General features: G+C 45.6%; 1 protein-coding gene and 1 pseudogene across 14 annotated transcripts in view; one reads left to right on the forward strand and one right to left on the reverse strand.

Moving 5' to 3' along the window:
• Positions 1-21,430, reverse strand: part of ptprub (protein tyrosine phosphatase receptor type Ub) — a 1,307,170-nt gene that overhangs the window by 719,619 nt on the left and 566,121 nt on the right. The gene's annotated exons all lie outside the window — the stretch shown is intronic.
• Positions 5,322-5,522, forward strand: LOC139280334 (U2 spliceosomal RNA; annotated as a pseudogene).

Below are 21,430 nucleotides of genomic sequence, written 5' to 3' on the forward strand. Positions count from 1 at the left end.
ATACAGTAGCACTGTGTGTGGATGAGTTTCCACCTCCCCTTAATTCTCCCAGAGAGTGAGTATCCTGACTATAGCTATGCCATGCCAGTAAGACACTGAGCAAAGAGCAGGGACCTTCCCTTGACAGACAGAGGGAAAAGACTGAAAGCTGGTTGCCCTTAAATACCTCTGTGGACAAATAAAGAGCAGCTTTAGTAGAAGCCTAGTTCAAGGTTGCTTGCCCACCTTCTCAAATAACAAAATTATATATTATGCAGGCTCCAAAGAGGTTTAAACAAAAACCATAAATAATCATTTAGCAAACCCAAATACAGTGGAATCTGTTTAACATGAAAAAGCTGGGAGGGATAAAAGTTTATTTTATTTTTTTAATGCTGTCAATGTTCTCCCTTCCCTCGCCTCCTGTCTTGAGGACTTTGCTGAGGTATAGTTCTTGACTTCCAGTAGCTCATCCCAAGTACCCGTTCTGTCAGCCAATACAGCGAATGCTTGATAGGCTGTTCAACTCGGGGAGAGCATCATCACCCGACATGCATGCAAGTGCTTTTCCAGTCGGGGTGATTGGACAGCAAAGGTGAGAAGGAAAGCTCGCCAATGTTCCACTCCCCAACCAGGGCACCACAGATTGGAGATCAAACAATGAACCCTCCTACTCTGTGTGGCTCAGGTACTCACTACCTTCAGCAGCAGGGCTATCAGGAAACTGCAAAAACTGTTCCTTAAAATCAGACTTGCTTGGTACCAGCATCAGTGTGGTCTTAAGATTGCATTTTGCCTAGTTAGGCTGTGCTCGTATCTGAGCTCAGTGTCTTTGAATTTCATTCAAGATGACAGAGAGCAGTTACACACCTTGCTCCAGGCAGAACAGCTACATGAGAAAAGCACAGTCGTGGTTTGAAGGTTTTCACGAAGCTTCGGAGATCTGCAGGAACTGACAATGAGCTGGATGGTTGGACAGTTTGCCACTATCATTCGATGAATAAAGACTTATGAATCAGCCACGAAGATATTGAATGCCACCAACATCTTCCAAAGGATGAGCTGTTCAGACTCCACCCCATTGTAACACAACCAGTAAACAACATGTGATTCTGGTTAGAGCGGGCTCCAGTGTCATTTCTCAACCCCTTCATGACTCTACTAAGTACTGCTTCACATCCCATCTCTTTCTGTAGGCCTTCACTGACTATGTATCTCATGTATCTTTGCCCAACTTTTCCCTCCCAAAGGTCGCCAATTGACAGAGGTGCCAACTGTAGGGAAATCCTAGGCATGAAAGTTCTATCGCAAGCTAAATAGCAGAGGCATCACCTCACGACAAAAGCATAAACATGGTTAAAAGCAGCGGCTTGCAACAAGGAGATATGGCCCAGTGGTATTAATGTATTCATTTTCTCTATATTTTTTGCTCCCCTGGGAAGCAATAGAACTCTTATGGAGGTTTAACTATCCGAGCATCTATAGCAGCAATGAAAATCCTCTATTAAAACCGATAGAAAAAGCAATAAAATTGCTGGGAAGTGCCAGCAAATGAAGGCGTAACATGGGATTCCTGAGTCAGAGGTGTTGGTAGGGCTGCCAACTGACATTGAATTCCAAAATACATTAGCTACTCCAAGGGAGAAGATCAGAACTTCACACACACATGTAAAATGGTAAAAATACTATTTTTTTTATTCGTTCCTGAGATTTGGGTGTCGTTGGCAAGGCCAGCATTTATTGCACATCCTTAATTGCCCTCAAAAAGGTGGTGGTGAACCACCTTCTTGAACTGCTGCAGTCAGTGTGGTAAATTTGCATTTTAGACATTAAAATATAAGACCCAATACAAGCTGTGTTGTGTGCAGCCTGGTCTCAGAATGCCTTGGTGCACTCTTTTCACCTATTCCATTTGCTATCCAAGGTACAGGGAAGGGGCACCAGTAAATGGGGGGATGGGGGAGGATAGGGGAGGGCTCCAGTAAATGATGCCAACTTGCAATGATGTTTGTGAGTGAAAGAAGATCAGAATGTTTTTATGGGTTAAAAATAGAAATAAGGAGCTTCTCCTGATGGCTGTTGGTAGATACTGAACCACGCAGACTAGAAAGGTCTATGTTGAGTTCGCTGATTGAGAGTCAGGATAGCAGTAATTGCGCTGAGGTCAGCAGTGAGGTCGGGACCCGAGGCCAGTAGCAAGTTTGAGGGACGAGGCCAGTAGCAAATTTGAGAGACGAGGCCAGTATACATGGGTTAACCAAGCACCAAAGCACGAGTGGCTGGAGAGAGCGCGGAAAATCGCAGCAGAGCCTGCGCATGGAGAGCTGGAGCGTCTGTGTGCATCTGCGCGTGCTTGTCCCATTCAGCAGAGCCTGGTCTCCAATCGTCTTGGATCCCCTTGCCATTGGACCAAGACCTTGCTCTGTCAAGTCCATGTGGTAGCTTGTGTGCAACAGCCACCCCATGTTAAAAGAATTCACATGCAGGCATCTTCCACCCTTTAAAATGAAGTTCGGGACCTGGCCCGCATTGGTCTCTTCAGTCACCTTAGAACTCATTTTAGCATGGAAGCAAGTCATCCCTGACTCCGGGGGATTGCCTAAGAAGAAGAAAATCAGGTCGAGATCAGATTTTAAAGTACTTTCACATCACTGAAGCATTTGTCCAAAGCATACAACAGCAGAGAGGTGACGAGACTGTACATCCCAAATCCTGCGACATCTTCACTACAGAATCAATACAGCTGTACTGAGTGGGAGCTTAGGACATAGAGCTACAAGTTGCACCGTGTGACATCATCATGCGATTGCATAACCAGTTCACATCAAATTCCTCTGACCATTCTCTTAAGAGATGTTAACCTCTGGAAAATACATGGGGACCGAAATTGCCCTCCGCCCCAAACGGAGCGCACTTACCGATATTTTATTTTTTTCTCCGCCCGAATCCATGGGGCGGAGATTTGAGCAATATTGAGGTCTTGGGTTTTTATTTGGTGTCGGTGCAGTGTTCCGGGAAGCGGCGGAGCGGAAGTGCTGTCATGTTGTGTCAGCTGTCGTTCCGACTCGTCAGCGCCACGCTGATGACATCAGCTCAACGTCCTTCCCCTTTCCGCTGCAAACTCTGCATTTATTTCAGTTAGATCCACTGGGCCAACAGTGAGGGTTTCAGCCGGACCAGCCGCCTGGCACCCACCACTGTCGGGCCAACCTTGAAGTCGGCCGACAATTAAAATAAAATGTCAGCCGCGGCAGTGTGCCCTCCTCTTTAATGGCGGACGCGCCACCCAGCCACAAGAAGCTTAACGCCAGGGAAAGCTGTCGGGGGCAATGACTGGCGGCCAATTCACTCGCGCGGGACAATTTCCCACGCGGGCCAGAAAGGGAGTCGTCACTGGTAGGTAAGGAGGGCAATTTACAAAATGTCAGCCCCTTCGCGCCGACATCGCTTTCCACACTGTTGCCGCCTCTTTGAGGCAGTAACGGCTCTTAAAAAAAGGGGCAATTTCGGCCCCATAGTTTTTAATGCCTCGGTTAAAATAGCACAGATGAATTTGATATGAGAAATTCTTAAGCAATTGTACGGTAATGTCACCTAGCATGATTTCAAAGTCTTGTTTAGGTCATCTTTTACAATGTAAATATATTTCAATATTTAGGTCCTCATTTCCTCAACTTGCACTTGACACACAAAGTAATTAAGTAAGTAAAGTCACTGTATACACAACGTTCAGTAATCACAGCACTACACATTTAAGTCCATGAGCACTCAATGGATACCACTTCCCTGTTTCTAAATCTCTGGAAATACATGAATAGATTTGTGTCTCATCCTTTCACACCAGAACAGGCGTTTTGAAGTCTTGATCAGCTGAATGATGCAGAAAAGAAAGTGGTGACAAGTTACTGTTCAGATTGGGCGAACAGCAGAGGTTCATAAAAATATTCAATGGACAATAATCTGGATCCAAATTGGACCAAGTCCTGTTATATTAAAAGATGGAGAGGTACATGTATCAGGTTTGTTGCAGTATTTCACCCTGAAAGAAAGAACTTGCATTTATATAGCGCCTTTCACAACCTCAGGAGTTTCCAAAGCGCTTTACAGGCAATGAAGTACTTTCGAGGTGTAGTCATTGTTGTAATGTAGCAAAATGCAATGGCCAATTTGCGCACAGCAAGGTTCCACAAACAGTAATGTGACAATGACCAGATAATCTGTTTAAGTGATAAGTATTGAGCAGAACACTTGCTCTTCTTTGAAATAGTGCCATGGGATCTTTTACACCCGCGAGGGGGCAGATGGGGCTCAGGTAAATGTCTCATCCGAAAGATGACACCTCTGACAGTGCAGCACTCCCTTAGTACTGCACTGGAGTGTCAGCCTCAATTTTGCACTCAAGTCTCTGGAATGGGATTTGAAGACACAACCTTTTAATTGGGAGGCGAGAGTGCTACCAACTGAGCTACGGCCGACACCTTGATCTCCAAATACCACTGCCAGAATGCCTTTCACGACCTCAGGATGTTACAAAGCGCTTTCCAGCCAAATAAGTACTTTTTGAAGAGTCGTCACTGGCAGAAAGCTAAACCAAACCGGGACAGTTTGATCACACTTGAGTAACGGTTTATTAGGAACAGTTTCAGATTCCAAAACCAAATTTTAAACCAAGGTTGCATGTGGCTTCGTGGGATTTCAAGAACTATTCCATCAGTTACCTCCTTGTGTGGGTGATACAGTGAGATGTCAGTTCAGGTTGAACGTGGTTAAAATCAATTCAAACCGCCACGTCTGAACGGTTTTAAGGGCTATTTAAGGAACATTGATTAAGTTGCAGAGTTTGTTGTTTATAAATTTCGAGACTGCTGTACTTAGATCAACAATCTCGGCCTTTGGAAATATGAGGTGGGTGGGGTGGCTTGACCCATCCACCTCCACGGAGGTGGGTGGGGGGGCACACACCCACCTCCATGGCACGAACCTGGTATTGCAGTACTTCCAGGGACGGTGCAGTGGCTCTAGGCCTTTTGGCTAAGAGCATTGGCGCAGAGTGATCCTTGACAGGTGCAGGGTGACCTCTGGTGTTTGTGATCTGACAAAGAATTGGAAAGATTGGCAACGAATAAATAAAAAAAAACAATCTCGGCCTTTTGGGTGGGGTGGTTTGACCCATCCACCTGCATGGCACGAACCTGGTATTGCAGTACTTCCAGGAACGGTGCTTGGGCTCTAGGCCTTTTGGCTAAGAGCATTGGCGCAGAGTGATCCTTGATGGGTGCAAGGTGACCTCTGGCGTTTGTGATCTGACAAAGAATTGGAAAGATTGGCAACGAATTAAAAAAAAAACAATCTCGGCCTTTTGGCTAAGATCATGCGTAACTGACCTGACAGGGGAATAACCATGACCAGAAAGTGGTTCTCCCTGGATCAGGAAGGTGGTTCTCCTATGCTTTTTGGAAATAGGAGGTGGGTGGGGGACCTGACCCATCCACTACCATGCACGAACCTGGTATTGCAGTACTTCCAGGAACGGTGCAGTGGCTCTAGGCCTTTTGGCTAAGAGAAAAAACATTGGCGCAGAGTGATCCTTGAATGGGCCCACGGTGACCTTTGGCGTTTATGATCTGACAAGTTGATCTGACAAAGAATTGGAAAGATTGGCAACGAATAAAACATTAAAAAAAACAATAAAAAGTTTCATTTTTTCTGAAGTGACAACGTGGAGGTCATTAAGTTTACAATCCATGTAATGGCTACAAATGTGCAACCTTTATACAGAGAAAAAGTACAAAGCTTCCATCCACAGAAAAAGGGATGGAGTCCTTTTAGAGTTTTCTCCCCCTTTTCTTCACTCCTCTCCAGAAGACACCAGGGCAGATTTTACTGCTCCCCTCCCTCCCATAGAACCATAGCAGTTTACAGCACAGGAGGAGGCCATTCGGCCCGCTGTGCCTGTGCCGGCTTTCTGCGAGAGCTGCACCCGAAGTGCTCTGCTCTTGTACAACCCGCCTCCCTGGAACAGATCACTGGGATTTACTGCTCTCCCCACTCCATGCCATTACATGACCCAGGGGAACCCCTAGTGCTGTCGGAAGGGGCAGGAAATGGAGACGCAACTATAGGCCCCTCACTCCTGCAGATGCACATTGGGGTCTCAGGCATCAAGACCTCCAATTCAGATTGGCAGCCAGAAGGTGCTCAGCATCCTGACGGGGATAAAAAAAAACTTTGAGCCATTCCTAACTCGAAGTCTTTGGCCCGTTCCTCAAACCCTGTGGACCTCTGGTCACCGATGATCCAGGACAAGCTGAAGCACTATGTTCTTTGTTGATCTCTAACCTGGGTGCACCTCCCACGTCCCCGAACTAGTCAAACAGGGATGAGGTGGAAGCCGGGAATGCTCCCTCTCAAGTCATGAACATGCCTCCGATTAACCTGTAGGCGCTGTCCAAGCTCCCCTTCTGCCCCCACACTACCCCTAAACCCCGTGGAAAATCCACCCTATCGTCTCTAGTTGGGGTATAGCTCATTGGGAGCTTGCTGTCTGCCAGCACTTCTTAACATTATGCCCATTCTGCACATGAACCTAGAACATGAGTACCATCAGGCTATTTGCTCACAGGAGGCATCACTACACGCCCATTCTCGTCATCCCCCAAGATCTACACTCACCAGCAGAGCACACTGGATCCTGATTGTTCCCCTCTGCAACCTATGAGTACTGTGGTCAACTGGGTGACCCTACTGCCACTCCAGCAGACATCAATTCAGCTCAACACAGACTTGGAGTCAAACATGAGATGTTTCTCAGCGGTTTGGCTCAGTACCCCAACATATGGCATACTCAGCCACTGATCCATCAGAAGAACCTCCCACCTCTTAATAAATATACCAGTTTTTCACACACAGACAATCTTACTAACGCAGAAGACTATGTACCATTAGGAAAATAACATAAACCCGCTCTGAATGAAATGAACTGAAGCAAATAACATGACATAGCGATGGTTTTATTCATCCAACAATGTTTACAAGAAATCTCAAAGAATCATTCTTCAATTTACCTGAACTCTGCCATCGCTATCAGTACCAACTTAAGTTTGTTTGTAAGGTTAGCATAACTGCCCACATCGTCACCCCGGCTCATGATGGAGATGTCAATGTTCCTTTAAATATCACTGATGCGTTTTGAACATGCTAAATAAATCAGGCATGTTCACATGGAATAGCGGCTCTCTAGGAGAGTGGTACAAAGGTGTAATGCAACCTCAGGGTTTGGATGTCATTATCGACTTTTAACTCCACGCTCGAATGGTTTAAACGTCACCTGACACCACAGATTATGTTCTATGATTGAAACACATTTTATTTCATATAAAATATTTAAGGATTACTGAAGCATTTAATAAAAAAAAAGTAAACAGTGGTATGAGCTAAGGACCCAGAAGCCTTCTGTGGAATAAAAGGCAGCAGAAGTATGTGATTGATTATCACTGTATAACGATGCTAGAACAGAGGTGATATATCACATTACACTAGAGTATTATACACTATTATTCTGTATTTTGATACTGGCATACAGCATCTGAATTCATGATAGTACAATTCATGTTGGATATACAATTGATCTGTAATCAACTGCATTATTTCTCGTCAAACCTGTAGTAATTGAATCAGTTTCCTTCTATGATCACCACCAGTCATCAAGATGTTTAAAAACAAAGCACATCCTTTCTTATTCCAACTAGGTTACATAAATATTATCCAGAGAAATACCTCATCAAATCAGTGTGGAGAGGCAAACCTGTGATATAAAGTATACAGTAGTGGAAGTAATAATATAACTCAGAAGCTACATCTGATTTACACCCACCTCTGGTCCTCAGGAGACCTGCTGGTTAATGTATTTCTTGGATTGCATTCGGGGGAGGAGAGAGAGAGAGAGAAAGGGAGAGGGAGAGAGAGAAAAAAAAGGAGAGAGAGAGAGAGAAAGAGAGAGAGAAAGAGAGAAGGGAGGTGGGGGGCGCGGGGGAGAGAGAGAGAGAGAAAGAGAGAAGGGAAGGAGAGAGGCACAGAGAGAGAGAGAATGGGAGGAACCGGAAGGGAAAGAGAATGATGGAGGGAGGGGAGTGGGAGCGAGAAGGGGAAGAAGAGGACACAGAGAAAAAGCCCACAGACAAAAATTTAGCATAAGCTCTAGCCTATAGGGATAACAACTGACGATATTTGACAATGTCTGACAATAACAACTCTACTTGTAGACAATTGTAAGGGATTGTTCTGCACTGAACAAGGTAGCCAAGGGTGGAGATGAGGAGAGGGTCAACGAAGAGATGTCACACACACACTTCATTTCTTCTTGTTATATCGGCAAAAATATTAGATTAGAATCTCTTCATAGACCGAGTTCCAGACAATTTTTCTTCTGAAAACGCCAAGCTAGCCTCTAATGACAAACAGAAGAAACAGAATCTGGTGTTTGTATAGATGGTTGGTGGCACATTGTAACAAAATGCATTCAGGAAGGACATCAGTGAAAGATTCTGAATCAGAAAAAAAAGTGTTCCGACAAGAAGCATTATTCAGTGGCTCTTGTCCCTCTGTTCAAAGCAATCAAGTCGAAAGAGGTTGTCATCTGTGCTTGTCGGCATCTCTCAGTGTTATTTATAAACCCTTCACATTCAGATAGAGGAGGAAAAGTTACAAGTTCACAGTGATGAGGAATCCTTGTTTAATCACCGTTGGACCCAACTGAAAATTTAATGATGAGAGATGATATGAAACCAAACAGTTTCAAGGCAGGCCACTGTGCAAACCCTCTCTCATCGTTACCCGAGCTGCAATCTCCAAGGCGATCTCAATAAATTCAACCAGAAAATTTAAGAAACCCAACATTTATTGTAGATGTGGAAGGATGGGAGGAGGTTTGAGTGCGGCATAAACACCAACATGGATTGGTTGCACCAAATGGCCTGTTTCTGTGCTGTATATATTATGTAATTCTATGTCTGGCTAGTATAGCAGTATTAGCTAATACAGAACAATTATATTGTATATTCCATGGCACTATTTCGAAGAAGAGCAGAGGAGTTCTCCCCAAGTGTCCTGGCCAACATACCCTCAACCAACATCACTAAAAAACAGATTATCTGATCATGATCACATTGCTGCTTGTGGGAGTTTGCTGTGCAAAAATTGGCTGCCACATTTCATGCATTACAACAGTGACTGCACTTCAAACATTACTTCATTGGCTGTGAAGCGTTTCGGGATGTCCTTGAGGTTGTGAAAGATGCTGTATAAATGCAAGTTATTTCATATGTCCATTAAAAGACTTTACTTTGGCACATGATTCATTTTCTGTACATTCAAATGGAAACACTACTGATTGTGCGAGGCCCCTTGGGGAAGAGTGACCATAATATGGTAGAATTCTTTATTAAGATGTGACACAGTTAATTCAGAGACTAGAGTCCTGAACTTAAAGAAAGGTAACTTCAAAGGTATGAGACGTGAATTGGCTAGGATAGACTGGCGAATTATATTTCAAGGGTTGATGGTGGATAGGCAATGGCAGACATTTAAAGATCACATGGATGAACTTCAACAATTGTACATCCCTGTCTGGAGTAAAAATAAAAAGGGGAAGGTGGATCAACCGTGACTTACAAGGGAAATTAGGGATAGTGTTACATCCAAGGAAGAGGCACATAAATTGGCCAAAAAAAGCAGCAAACCTGAGGACTGAGAGAAATTTAGAATTCAGCAGAGGAGGACAAAGGGTTTAATTAGGATGGAGAAAACAGAATACAAGAGTAAGCTTGCAGGGAACATAAAAACTGACTGCAAAAGCTTCTATAGATACGTGAAGAGAAAAAGATTAGTGAAGACAAATGTAGGTCCCTTACAGTCAAAATCAGGTGAATTTATAATGGGGAACAAAAAAATGGCAGACCAATTGAACAAATACTTTGGTGCTGTCTTCACGAAGGAAGATACAAATAACCTTCCGGAAATATTAGGGGACCGAGGATCTAACGAGAAGGAGGAACTAAAGGAAATTCTTATTAGTCAGCAAATTGTGTTAGGAAAATTGATGGGATTGAAGGCCGATAAATCCCCAGAGCCTGATAGTCTGCATCCCAGGGTACTTAAAGAAGTGGCCCTAGAAATAGTGGATGCATTGGTGGTCATTTTCCAACATTCTATAGACTTTGGATCAGTTCCTATGGACTGGAGGGTAGCTAATGTAACCCCACTTTTAAAAAAGGAGGGAGAGAGAAAACAGGGAATTATAAACCGGTCAGCCTGACATCAGTGGTGGGGAAAATGTTAGAATCAATTATTAAAGATGTAATAGCAGCGCATTTGGAAAGCAGTGACAGGATCGGACCAAGTCAGCATGGATTTATGAAAGGGAAATCATGCTTGACAAATCTTCTAGAATTTTTTTGAGGATGTAACTAGTAGAGTGGACAAGGGGGAGCCAGTGGATGTGGTGTATTTAGACTTTCAAAAGGCTTTTGATAAGGTCCCACACAAGAGATTAGTGTGCAAAATTAAAGCACATGGTATTGGGGGTAATGTACTGACGTGGATAGAGAACTGGTTGGCAGACAGGAAGCGAAGAGCAGGAATAAACGGATCCTTTTCGGAATGGCAGGCAATGACTAGTGGGGTACTGCAAGGTTCAGTGCTGGGACGCCACTATTTACAATATACATTAATGATTTAGACAAAGGAATTGAATGTAATATCTCCAAGTTTGCAGATGACACTAAGCTGGGTGGCAGTGTGAGCTGTGAGGAGGATGCCAAGAGACTGCAGGGTGACGTGGACAGGTTAGATGAGTGGGCAAATACATGGCAGATGCGGTATAATGTAGATAAATGTGAGATTATCCACTTTGGTGGTAAAACCAGAATGGCAGATTATTATCTGAATGGTGACAGATTAGTAAAAGAGGAGGTGCAATGAGAACTGGGTGTCATGGTACATCAGTCATTGAAAGTTGGCATACAGGTACAGCAGGCGGTGAAGACAGCAAATTGCATGTTGGCCTTCATAGCGAGAGGATTTGAGTATAGGAGCAGGGAGATCTTACTACAGTTGTACAGGGCCTTGGTGAGGCCACACCTGGAATATTGTGTACAGTTTTGGTCTCGTAATCTGAGGAAAGACATTCTTGCTATTGAGGGAGTGCAGTGAAGGTTCACCAGACTGATTCCCGGGATGACAGGACTGACATATGAAGAAAGACTGGATCGACTGGGCTTATATTCAATCAAATTTAGAAGAATGAGAGGGGATCTCATAGAAACATAGAAAATTCTGATGGGATTGGATAGGTTAGATGCAGGAAGAATGTTCCCAATGTTGGGGAAGTCCAGAACCAGGGGTCACAGTCGAAGGATAAGGGGTAAGCCATTTAGGACCAAGATGAGGAGAAATCTTTTCACTCAGAGAGTTGTGAACCTGTGGAATTCTCTACCACAGAAAGTTGTTGAGGCCAATTCACTAAATATATTCAAAAGGGAGTTAGATGTGGCCTTTAAGGCTAAAGGGATCAAGAGGTATGGAGAGAAAGCAGGAATGGGGTACTGAAGTGCATGATCAGCCATGGTGGTGCAGGCTCGAAGAGCAGAATGGCCTTCTCCTGCACCGATTCTCTATGTAACATCAGCGGCAAATCGGGGATAAAGGGAGGAGCCAAAGCCGCCCAGCACACAACGTGGCGGCCCCCGACCTGCGAGGAAACACCAGCGGAAGGTCGGGATAAAGGGAGGAGCTAGCCTCTGCAGGGAGCAGTGCGAACCAGTCCAGCAGGGTGACGGCTTCGAGGAGGGTAACTGGATCGACATAACCAAATGCCAGGTCGCTAATTGGAGCGTGGCAGGATCATTGGCGGGGCGTGGCAGAAAGATTGGGGCCCAGGAGCGACAAGATCGGAGCCCAGGAGAGGCGGGGCCCAGGAGCAGCATGGGCCAGCCCACACTGCGATCTATGGACAGTAGGAGTATGTGTGCACACTAGTTCCGTGCAGCAGAGCTTGGTCTCCAGTCGTCTAGGTTATCCCTTGCCACTGGATCAAGACCTAGCTCTGTCAAGCCATTGCGGTGGCTGGTGTGCAACGGCCACCCCACGTTAAAAGAATCCACGCATAGGCGTCTTCCACCCTTCAATATGTAGTTCGGGACCTGGAATATCAGGTCCCTCACTGAACTCATCCCTTTTTGGTGTGGAAGCGGGTCATCCTCGATACGAGGGACTGTCTAATACTATACTGATCAGGGACAAGAACGGATTTGAACTCTTCTCTAACCCGAGGCCAAAACTGAAGCCAAAACCCACCTGAGATCAGCTACCCAAGCAGACCGCCAATTGAACCTGGGGCCTAATTGGTCCGTGTGGTTCAGTTCAATACTTATGAACTGAGCCATTAGGGGAGCTTATTAAATCTAGTTATTAATAAATCTGTTGCCAAAATAGAATTGATGACCTGGATGGTAAATGTATGCAGACATCACTGAAAGGATCACAGAAACTTTTCAATGTCAACTTTTATACAGACGGAGGTTGGGGGGGGGGGGAGGGGGGCACGGTTTTGCGGCAGGTGGGAAGTGGTAGTATATTTAGTCCATCTGGGCTTGAAAGAATGAACGCACAACTGTGAGACCTTAGAAATTAGATTTACTAAATTCCTCATGAGCCAAGCAAAACTACACTCGCAAAGAAAGCCACAATAATGTTTTATTAAATTGCTGAGCAGCCAGCATGCATATGCCTGCGCCCACTGCTTATGTAATTCACATTTTCATGCACTTGCTTATGTAGATAGCTGGAATTGGACAGATCTGCACACATATGGAAGGCTGTGCATTCCACCAAACAAGGTCATTTTTAGGCAGATGTTGAATGAACTCCGTTTATTATCCTGCAGTGTGGGCCCAGTCTTAAGAGCTCAGCCTGCCAGCTTCCTACCTTCTGATTACCAATTTGCTGTTACATTAACAACAGTAATTCTTGCGCATTTGTAAAAACAATAATTGGCAACATATCATTTGAATGCCATTTACTATAAAATGAATTTTTCCCTTCTCAAAGGCGGGATATTATTTTTTGAACTATTTATTTATTTAACTGAAAACAGCAATTCCGTTTTGGGGGGGATAAGGGGTTACGGGGAGCAGGCGATGAAGTGGAGCCGATTCCATGATCAGATCAGCCACGATCTTATTAAATGGCGGAGCAGGCTCGCGGGGCCGTATGGCCTACTCCTGTTCAAATGTCTTATGTTTTTATGTTTGTTGATATTGAAATGAAACATTGCAAATTGTCTTCCCTTACAGTTAGTGCATAGACACACCATCATCATCATAGACAGTCCCTCGAAATCGAGGAAGGCTTGCTTCCACTCTAAAAGTGAGTTCTCAGGTGACAGTACAGTCCAATACAGGAATTACAGTCTCTGTCACAGGTGGGACAGACAGTCGTTGAAGGAAAGGGTGGGTGGGGAGTCTGGTTTGCCGCATGCTCCTTCCGCTGCCTGCTCTTGTTTTCTGCATGTTCTCGGTGGTGAGACTCGAGGTGCTCAGCGCCCTCCCAGATGCTCTTCCTCCACTTAGGGCGATCTTTGGCCAGGGATTCCCAGGTGTCGGTGGAGTTGTTGCACTTTATCTGTGAAGGCTTTGAGGGTGTCCTTGAAACATTTCCTCTGCCCGCCTGGGGATCGCTTGTCGTGTAGGAGTTCAGAGTGGAGCGCTTGCTTTGGGAGTCTTGTGTCAGGCATGCGGACGATGTGGCCCGCCCAATGGAGCTGGTCGAGTGTGGTCAGTGCTTTGATGCTGGGGATGTTAGCCTGATCGAGAACACTGACGTTGGTGCATCTATCCTCCCAGGGGATTTGCAGGATCTTGCAGAGACAGCATTGATGGTATTTCTCCAGCGAGTTGAGGAGTTTACTGTATATGGTCCACATCTCTGAACCATATAGGAGGGTGGGTATGACTACAGCCTTGTACATACACACACACACACACACATACACACACTCTCTCTCTCATACACACACTCTCTCTCATACACACAAAGGATAAGCCGAGAAATTTGATGGAACTGTGTCTTTTTTTACAGGCATAAAATGGACATCTAAGCTTGCAACATGGTGGGTGGCGGACTCGAGAATCAACCCTCGATCTGTGCTGACCTTGCTGGTCTCAGTGAGAAGGAGCAACTCTCAAACCTGCCCACACCCAGTGACTTTCTGGTCTCGTTGGGAAGGAGAGACTCTCAACCCTGCCTTGTTGAAACTGGACATTAGGAGAGTGCAGGATTGGGCTCAGCTGAGTTGCCACCATTAAATGCCAGCTAATACCCACTGCCTTGGCTTATAGTTGAATAATTACCACTTGGGTAAGGCACAAGAGAGCAACTGGTTCCTAAGAAAAAAAGTTTGAAACTGAGATTTCCCACCATGGTGAGACACTGATCTCGGTCAATGAGAGTTTGGACAAGAGGCATTACAGACCACTCCTACATTTCCAAGCAGCCAGTCAGTGAATGGCATAGGCAGAGTTGTGAAGACAAGTTACCTGCCCAGGGCTGGCAAGAAAACCCTAAAAGGTTTTTCATGTTGCCTTTGGTTCTTCTGCCAATCACCTTAAATCTCTGTCCTCTGGTTCTCAACCCTTCTGCCAATGGGAACAGTTTCTCTCTATCTACTCTGTCTAGACCCCTCATGATTTTGAACACCTCTATCAAATCTCCTTTCAACCTTCCCTCTCTAAGGAGAACAACCCCAGCTTCTCCAGTCTATCCACGTAACTGAAGTCCCTCATCCCTGGAACCATTCTAGTAAGTCTGTTCTGCACCCTCTCGAAAGCCTTCACATCCTTCTCCTTCTCAGAGACCAATTCCTTCAGAATTGGACACAATACTCCAGTTGAGGCCAAACCAGTGTTTTATAAAGGTTCATCATGACTTCCTTGCTTTTGTACTCTATGCCTCTATTTATGAAGCCCAGCAATAAAAGAATGGGGGAGGAAAGTAAAAAGATGCCACTTATTAGATAACGATGTGACAGGCCATGCAAAGTTGACATTAAAATCCACTGGTAAAGATTGAAGATTAAAATGAGGCATATTTCTGGATTTTATTCACTTTCCCATGTATCAGATTCCCCTTCAAGCACACATACCTCCTGAGTATTTCACTGAGAATAGAACAGCGTGAAATAATCTCTTCAGCAGCATCTCCAAAGACAGCAGAAGGCTCAGGTACAAAGTGCTTCAGCCCATTGATTCCTCTTCTCGTCAGTGACTACATTTAACATTTATCACTATATAGACAGAACTGCCTAGTCTATGAACATGTTTTAATCCACTGTTCTGGACATTTCTCATACATGAATTGTGGTAAAGGAGGAAAAATTAAGGGATCGAAATCACCCCTTTTTGCGACGCCTGTTAGTACCTCCCAGGGGCGCGAAACACTTTTCGCCTGAGGGGGGAGCCATATCGGCTGTCGTGAAATTGCCCGGGAGTTTGCGGAGATGCTGCCATGGCAGCGGCACGCACCGCGGGTAGTGCCCCAGGCTGCTGCACAATCAGCAATGACATCAGCGGCGTACGCGGCGACCCCTTTGCGTCGTGCGCCGGATATTGCCTCGCGCGGCTGGTGCGAGCGAGCATCAGCACTAGCCTCGTGGGTTGTGAAGCAGGCCGACATCTGCTTGTGGGGTAGAAGTTAAAGGGAAGGTGGCGAACACTCCGCGCCGCCATCTTGGCGGTTTTTCTGACTCACCGGTCGGCGCGAATTCTTGCCCCCTTGCGTGGTTCGGGCCATCATCGGGCAGCCCAGTACTCCGTTTTGGCTGCCAGGTGTAGCCCCAATACCACACTGCCCTGGTGGCCTAGCGCTGCCAATCGTGCCCCATTAGCCCCGCTGGACCTGCCCCAAGAGGAATTGAAGAGCGCAAGATTGCACTCCACTTCCTCCGAGGGGCTGTAAGGTTAATTCCATGGCCGGCGTAGGAAGTACCGCCCTGAGCATATTACCGCTACCAATCAAGGTGCAGGGCTATTTCTCCCCCTAAAGCAGTGATACTCATTTACCCTGATGTTAAACGTGTTATATGTGTATCCAAAACTCTTCTCTCCTTCATTTGCATTTTTTTCTCTCTCTCTCTGCATTAATTTCTGATCTCTCCCTCTTTCTCCATTCATTTGCCTCCCTCTCTTTCTCTGCATTCATTACAGTCTCAATCCCATTCGGTTCTTTCAACTTTCATTTTGTTCCCTTTCTTCTGCTTCTGTTTTTACCTTTAACTCTGTAACTATGGGTGGTAAAGGCAACAGCCATCAGGGTTCACGTGAGTGTCCGTTAGAGGCTGCCGCAGTTGGAGACATCGGCACCAGGTAGAAGCAGCAGCATTGGCACTCTCGTGGGTGGGCAAGGTCACTGTGCCTGGGGCATGGTCGGAAGAGATCCCAGTCATATTGGGATAAAGTTGGGGGTGTGGTCTGAGAATTTCTTGGTTTGAGGCCAACCGTAGGTGGCAAGGGTGCTAGCATCGGCAGGCTCAGCCATTGTGCGCACGAGTCAGTCAATTGCTCCAAGGTGGACTATCAACAAGAAGGTCGTGAGTTCGAGTCCCAATCCATGGACTTGAGCACAAAATCTATGCTGAAACTTCAATTACAGTATTATTGGAGTGCCGTGTTTCGAAGGAGAGTAGGGGCGTTTCTCCATCGTGTCTTGGCCAACATTGATCCCTTAATCAACGCACACACATTTTATACACACACACTAATTGAAAATAGTTTCTGCTATGGTAGGACTGTTTCCTTTGGATAACTAACCAAAACTTAGGACAGGGATCTCCGGGTGTGTGTTAATATTGGCTTGGAACCCCACCCCTCAGACAGAAAAGTTTGAAAACTGTTAGAATCATAGAATGGTTGCAGCACAGAAGGAGACCATTCAGCTAGTCCCACGACCCCACCCTTTCCCCGTAGCCCTGCAATTTTTTTTTCTTCAGGTACTTAGCCAATTCCCTTTTGAAAGCCATGATTGAATCTACCTCCACCACCCTCTCAGGCAGTGCATTCCACATGAGAGACTGGAGAAGCGAAATCACAAACCACGCCGACATCTCCAAGCAGCCAGTCAGAGAGTGACATAGGCAGAGTTGTGAAGGCAAATTGCCTGCCCAGGGCTGGCAGGAAAACCCAAAAAGCTTTTTCCTCACATAGCCTTTTGTTCTTCTGCCAATCATCTTAAATCTCTGTCCTCTGGTTCTTGACCCCTCTGCCAATGGGAACAGTTTCTCTCTATCTACTCTGTCTAGACCCATCATGGTTTTGAACACCTCTATCAAATCTCCTTTCAACCTTCTCTCTCTAAGGAGAATAACCCCAGCTTCTCCAGTCTATCCACATAACTAAAGTCTCTTATCTCTGGAGCCATTCTTGTAAGTCTGTTCTGCACCCTCTCTAAAGCCTTCACATCCTTCCTAAAGTGCAGTGCCCAGAATTGGACACAGTACCCCAGTTGAGGCTAAACCAGTGTTTTATAAAGGTTCATCATGACTTCCTTGCTTTTGTACTCTATGCCTCTATTTATGAAGCCCAGCATCCCATAAGCTTTTTTACCCGCTTTCTCAACCTGCCCTGCCACCTTCAACGATTTGTACATATATATCCCCAAGTCTCTTTGTTCATTAAACTCCTTTAGAATTGTTTATATTGCCTCTCCTCGTTCTTCCAACCAAAATGTATCACTTCGCACTTTATTACATTTAATTGCATCTGCCACATTTCCGCCCATTCCATCAGCCTGACTATGTCCCCTTGAAGTCTATCACTATCCTTCTCACTGTACACTATACTTCCAAGTTTTGTGTCATCTGCAAATTTTGTAATTGTGCCCTGAACACCCAAGTCCAAGTCATTAATGTACATATCAAGAAAATCAGTGGTCCTCGTACCAACTCCTGGGGAATACCACCTTCCTCCAGTCCAAAAAACAACCGTTTACCATTACTCTCAATTTCCTGTCACTGAGTCAATTTTGTATCCATGCTGCCACTGTACCTTTTATTCCATGGGCTTCAAGCCTATTACGTGGCATTTTATCAAATGCTTTTTGGAAGTCCATGTACATCACATCAACTGCATTGCCCTCATCAACCCTCTCTGTACCTCATCAAAAAAACTTGATCAAGTTAGTTAAACACGATTTGCCTTTAACAAATCTGTGCTGGCTTTCCTTAATTAATCCGCACTTGTCCAAGTGACTCTTAATTTTGTCCCAGATTATAGTTTCTAAAAACTTCCCCACTACCAAAGTTAAACTGACTGACTTGTAGATGCTGGGTTTATCCTCACATTCTTTTTTGAACAAGGGTGTAACATTCCTCTGGCACCACCCCTCCTATCAAGGAGAATTGGAAGATTATGGCCAGTACCGCCACAATTTTCACCTTTACTTCCCTCAGCATCCTAGGATGCATCCCATCCAGTCCTGGTGATTTATCTACTTTAAGTACAGCTATCCAGCCTTTCTAGTACCTTCTCTATCAATTTTTAGCTCATCCAGTATCTCAATTACCTCCTCTTTCACTGTGACTTTGGTAGCATCTTCTTCCTTGATAATGACAGATGGAAAGTACTCATTTAGTACCTCAGCCATGCCCTCTGCCTCCATGCTTGGGTCTCCATTTTGGTCCCCAATCGTTACCCCCACCCTCCTCCTCTTACTACCCGTTTACTACTTATATGCCGATAGAAAACTTTTGGATTCCCTTTTGTTAGTTACCAATCTATTCTCATACTCTCTCTTTGTCCCTCTTATTTCCTTTTTCACTTCCCCTCTGAACTTTCTATATTCAACCTGGTTCTCACTTGTATTCTCAACCTGGCATCTGTCATATACCCCCTTTTTCTGCTTCATCTTACTCTCTATCTCTTTTGTAATCCAGGGAGCTCTGACTTTGGTTGCCTTACCTTTCCCCCTGATGGGAATGTACCTCGACTGTATCCGAAACAGCTCCTCTTTAAAGGCAGTTTGATTACAGTTTTGTCTGCCAATCTTTGATTCCAATTTACCCAGGCCAGATCCATTCTCAACCCACTGAAATTGGCCTTCCTCCAATGAAGTATTTTTATTCCAGATTGCTCCCTATCCTTTTCCATAGCTAATCTAAACCTTATGATACTGAATTTAAAGAACTTGGCTTCCTTTTCTCACATCAAGAACAACTATGTATTCACAAAGTCTCTGCCTTTGACTCGAGTGTTCTCGACTCCATCCCGCAGCATGCGACTCGCCACCAACTCAGTGAAACTCCAACGTTGCACGAGGTAGGCAAAGCCATAAAACTGCTGAAGAATAACAAGGCTACAGGTGCGGATGGAATCCCTGCTGAGGCGCTAAAGTATGGCGGAGAGGCGCTGTTGGTGCGGATACATGACCTCAACTCTCTCATCTGGAGAGAGGAGAGCAAGCCGGGAGATCTGAGAGACGCAGTGATTGTGACCATTTTTTTTTTTAAAAAGGGGACAAGTCCGACTGCGGCAACTACAGGGGAATCTCCCTGCTATCAGCCACTGGGAAAATTGTCGCTCGAGTTCTCCTCAATCGACTTCTCCCTGTGGCCGAGGAGCTCCACCCGGAATCACAATGCGGATTTCGTCCCCTACGGGGCACAACAGACATGATCTTTGCAGTGCGACAGCTGCAGGAAAAATGCAGGGAGCAGCGCCAGCCCTTATACATGGCCTTTTTCGATCTTACAAAGGCCTTTGACACCGTCAACCGTGAGGGTCTATGGAGCGTCCTCCTCCGTTTCGGATGCCCCCAAAAATTTGTCAACATGCTTCGCCTGCTCCACGATGACATGCAGGGGTGATCCTTACCAACGGATCTATTACAGACCCAATTCACGCCCGGACCGGGGTCAAACAGGGCTGCGTCATCACTCCAACCCTCTTCTAAATCTTCCTCGCCGCCATGCTCCACCTCACAATCAATAAGCTCCCCGCTGGAGTGGAACTAAACTACAGAACCAGTAGGAAGCTGTTTAACCAACGCCGCCTCCAGGCCAGGTCCAAGATCACCCCAACCTCTGTCGTTGAGCTGCAGTATGCAGACAACGCCTGCATCTGTGCACAGAGACTGAACTCCAGGATATAGTCAATGTATTCACTGAAGCATATGAAAGCATGGGCCTTATGCGTAAGACGTAGGTCCTCCACCAGCCTGTCCCCGCTGCACAGCACTGCCCTCCAATCATCAAGATTTACGGCACGGCCCTCGACAACATGGACCATTTCCCATATCTCGGGAGCCTCTTATCAACAAAGGCAGACATTGATGCGGAGATTCAACATCGCCTCCAGTGCGCCAGTGCAGCCTTCGGCCATCTGAGGAAAAGAGATTTTGAAGACCAGGCCCTCAAATCTAAACCAAGCTCATGGTCTACAGGGTTGTAGTAATATCCACCCTCCTGTAAGGATCTGAGGCATGGACGATGTATAGAAGGCACCTCAAGTCACTGGAGATATATCACCAATGATGTCTCCGCAAGATCCTGCAAATCCTCTGGGAGGACAGGCACATCAACATCAGTGTCCTTTACAAGGCTAATATCCCCAGTATTGAAGCACTGACTACTCTCGATCAGCTTTGCTGGGTAGGCCACATAGTTCGCATGCCAGATACGAGACTCCCTCAGCAAATGTTTTATGCGGAGCTCCATCGTGGTAAACTAGCCAAAGGAGGACAGCGGAAACGTTATAAGGACACCCTCAAAGCCTCCCTGGTAAAGTGCGACATCACCACTGACACCTGGGAGACCCTGGCCGAAGACCGCCCGAGGTGGAGAAAGTGCATCCGGGAGGGCGTTGAGCTCTTCGAGTCTCAACGCAAAGAGTGAGGAGTATTTGGAGTATTCGGATCCCAGGAGAGGGCTCTGAGCTAGTTAGAGTGGGTGAGAGCTGAGATGAACAGGACCCCAAGAAAGAATGCAAAAGCAGGAGGCAACAGAGCAGAGTAGCACTGGGGTAAGTGTAAACCACAAGGTGATAGGAAGGGACAATATGTATGAATATAAAGGGGCTGCAGGAGGGGTCAAAACTAAAAATCATGGTTTAAAAACTAGTATTAAAACACTCTACCTAAACGCACGCAGCATTCGAAATAAAGTAAATGAGTTGACGGCACAAATCATTACAAATGGGTATGATTTGGTGGCCATTACAGAAACATGGTTGCAGGGTGGCCAAGACTGGGAATTAAACATACAAGGGTATCTGACAATTCGGAAAGATAGACAAGAAGGGAAAGGAGGTGGGGTAGCTCTGTTAATAAAGGAAGATATCAGGGCAGTTGTGAGAGACGATATTGGCTCTAATGAACAAAATGTTGAATCATTGTGGGTGGAGATTAGAGA

Source organism: Pristiophorus japonicus, chromosome 14, assembly GCF_044704955.1.
Source record: "Pristiophorus japonicus isolate sPriJap1 chromosome 14, sPriJap1.hap1, whole genome shotgun sequence".
Classification (NCBI taxonomy): domain Eukaryota; kingdom Metazoa; phylum Chordata; class Chondrichthyes; family Pristiophoridae; genus Pristiophorus; species Pristiophorus japonicus.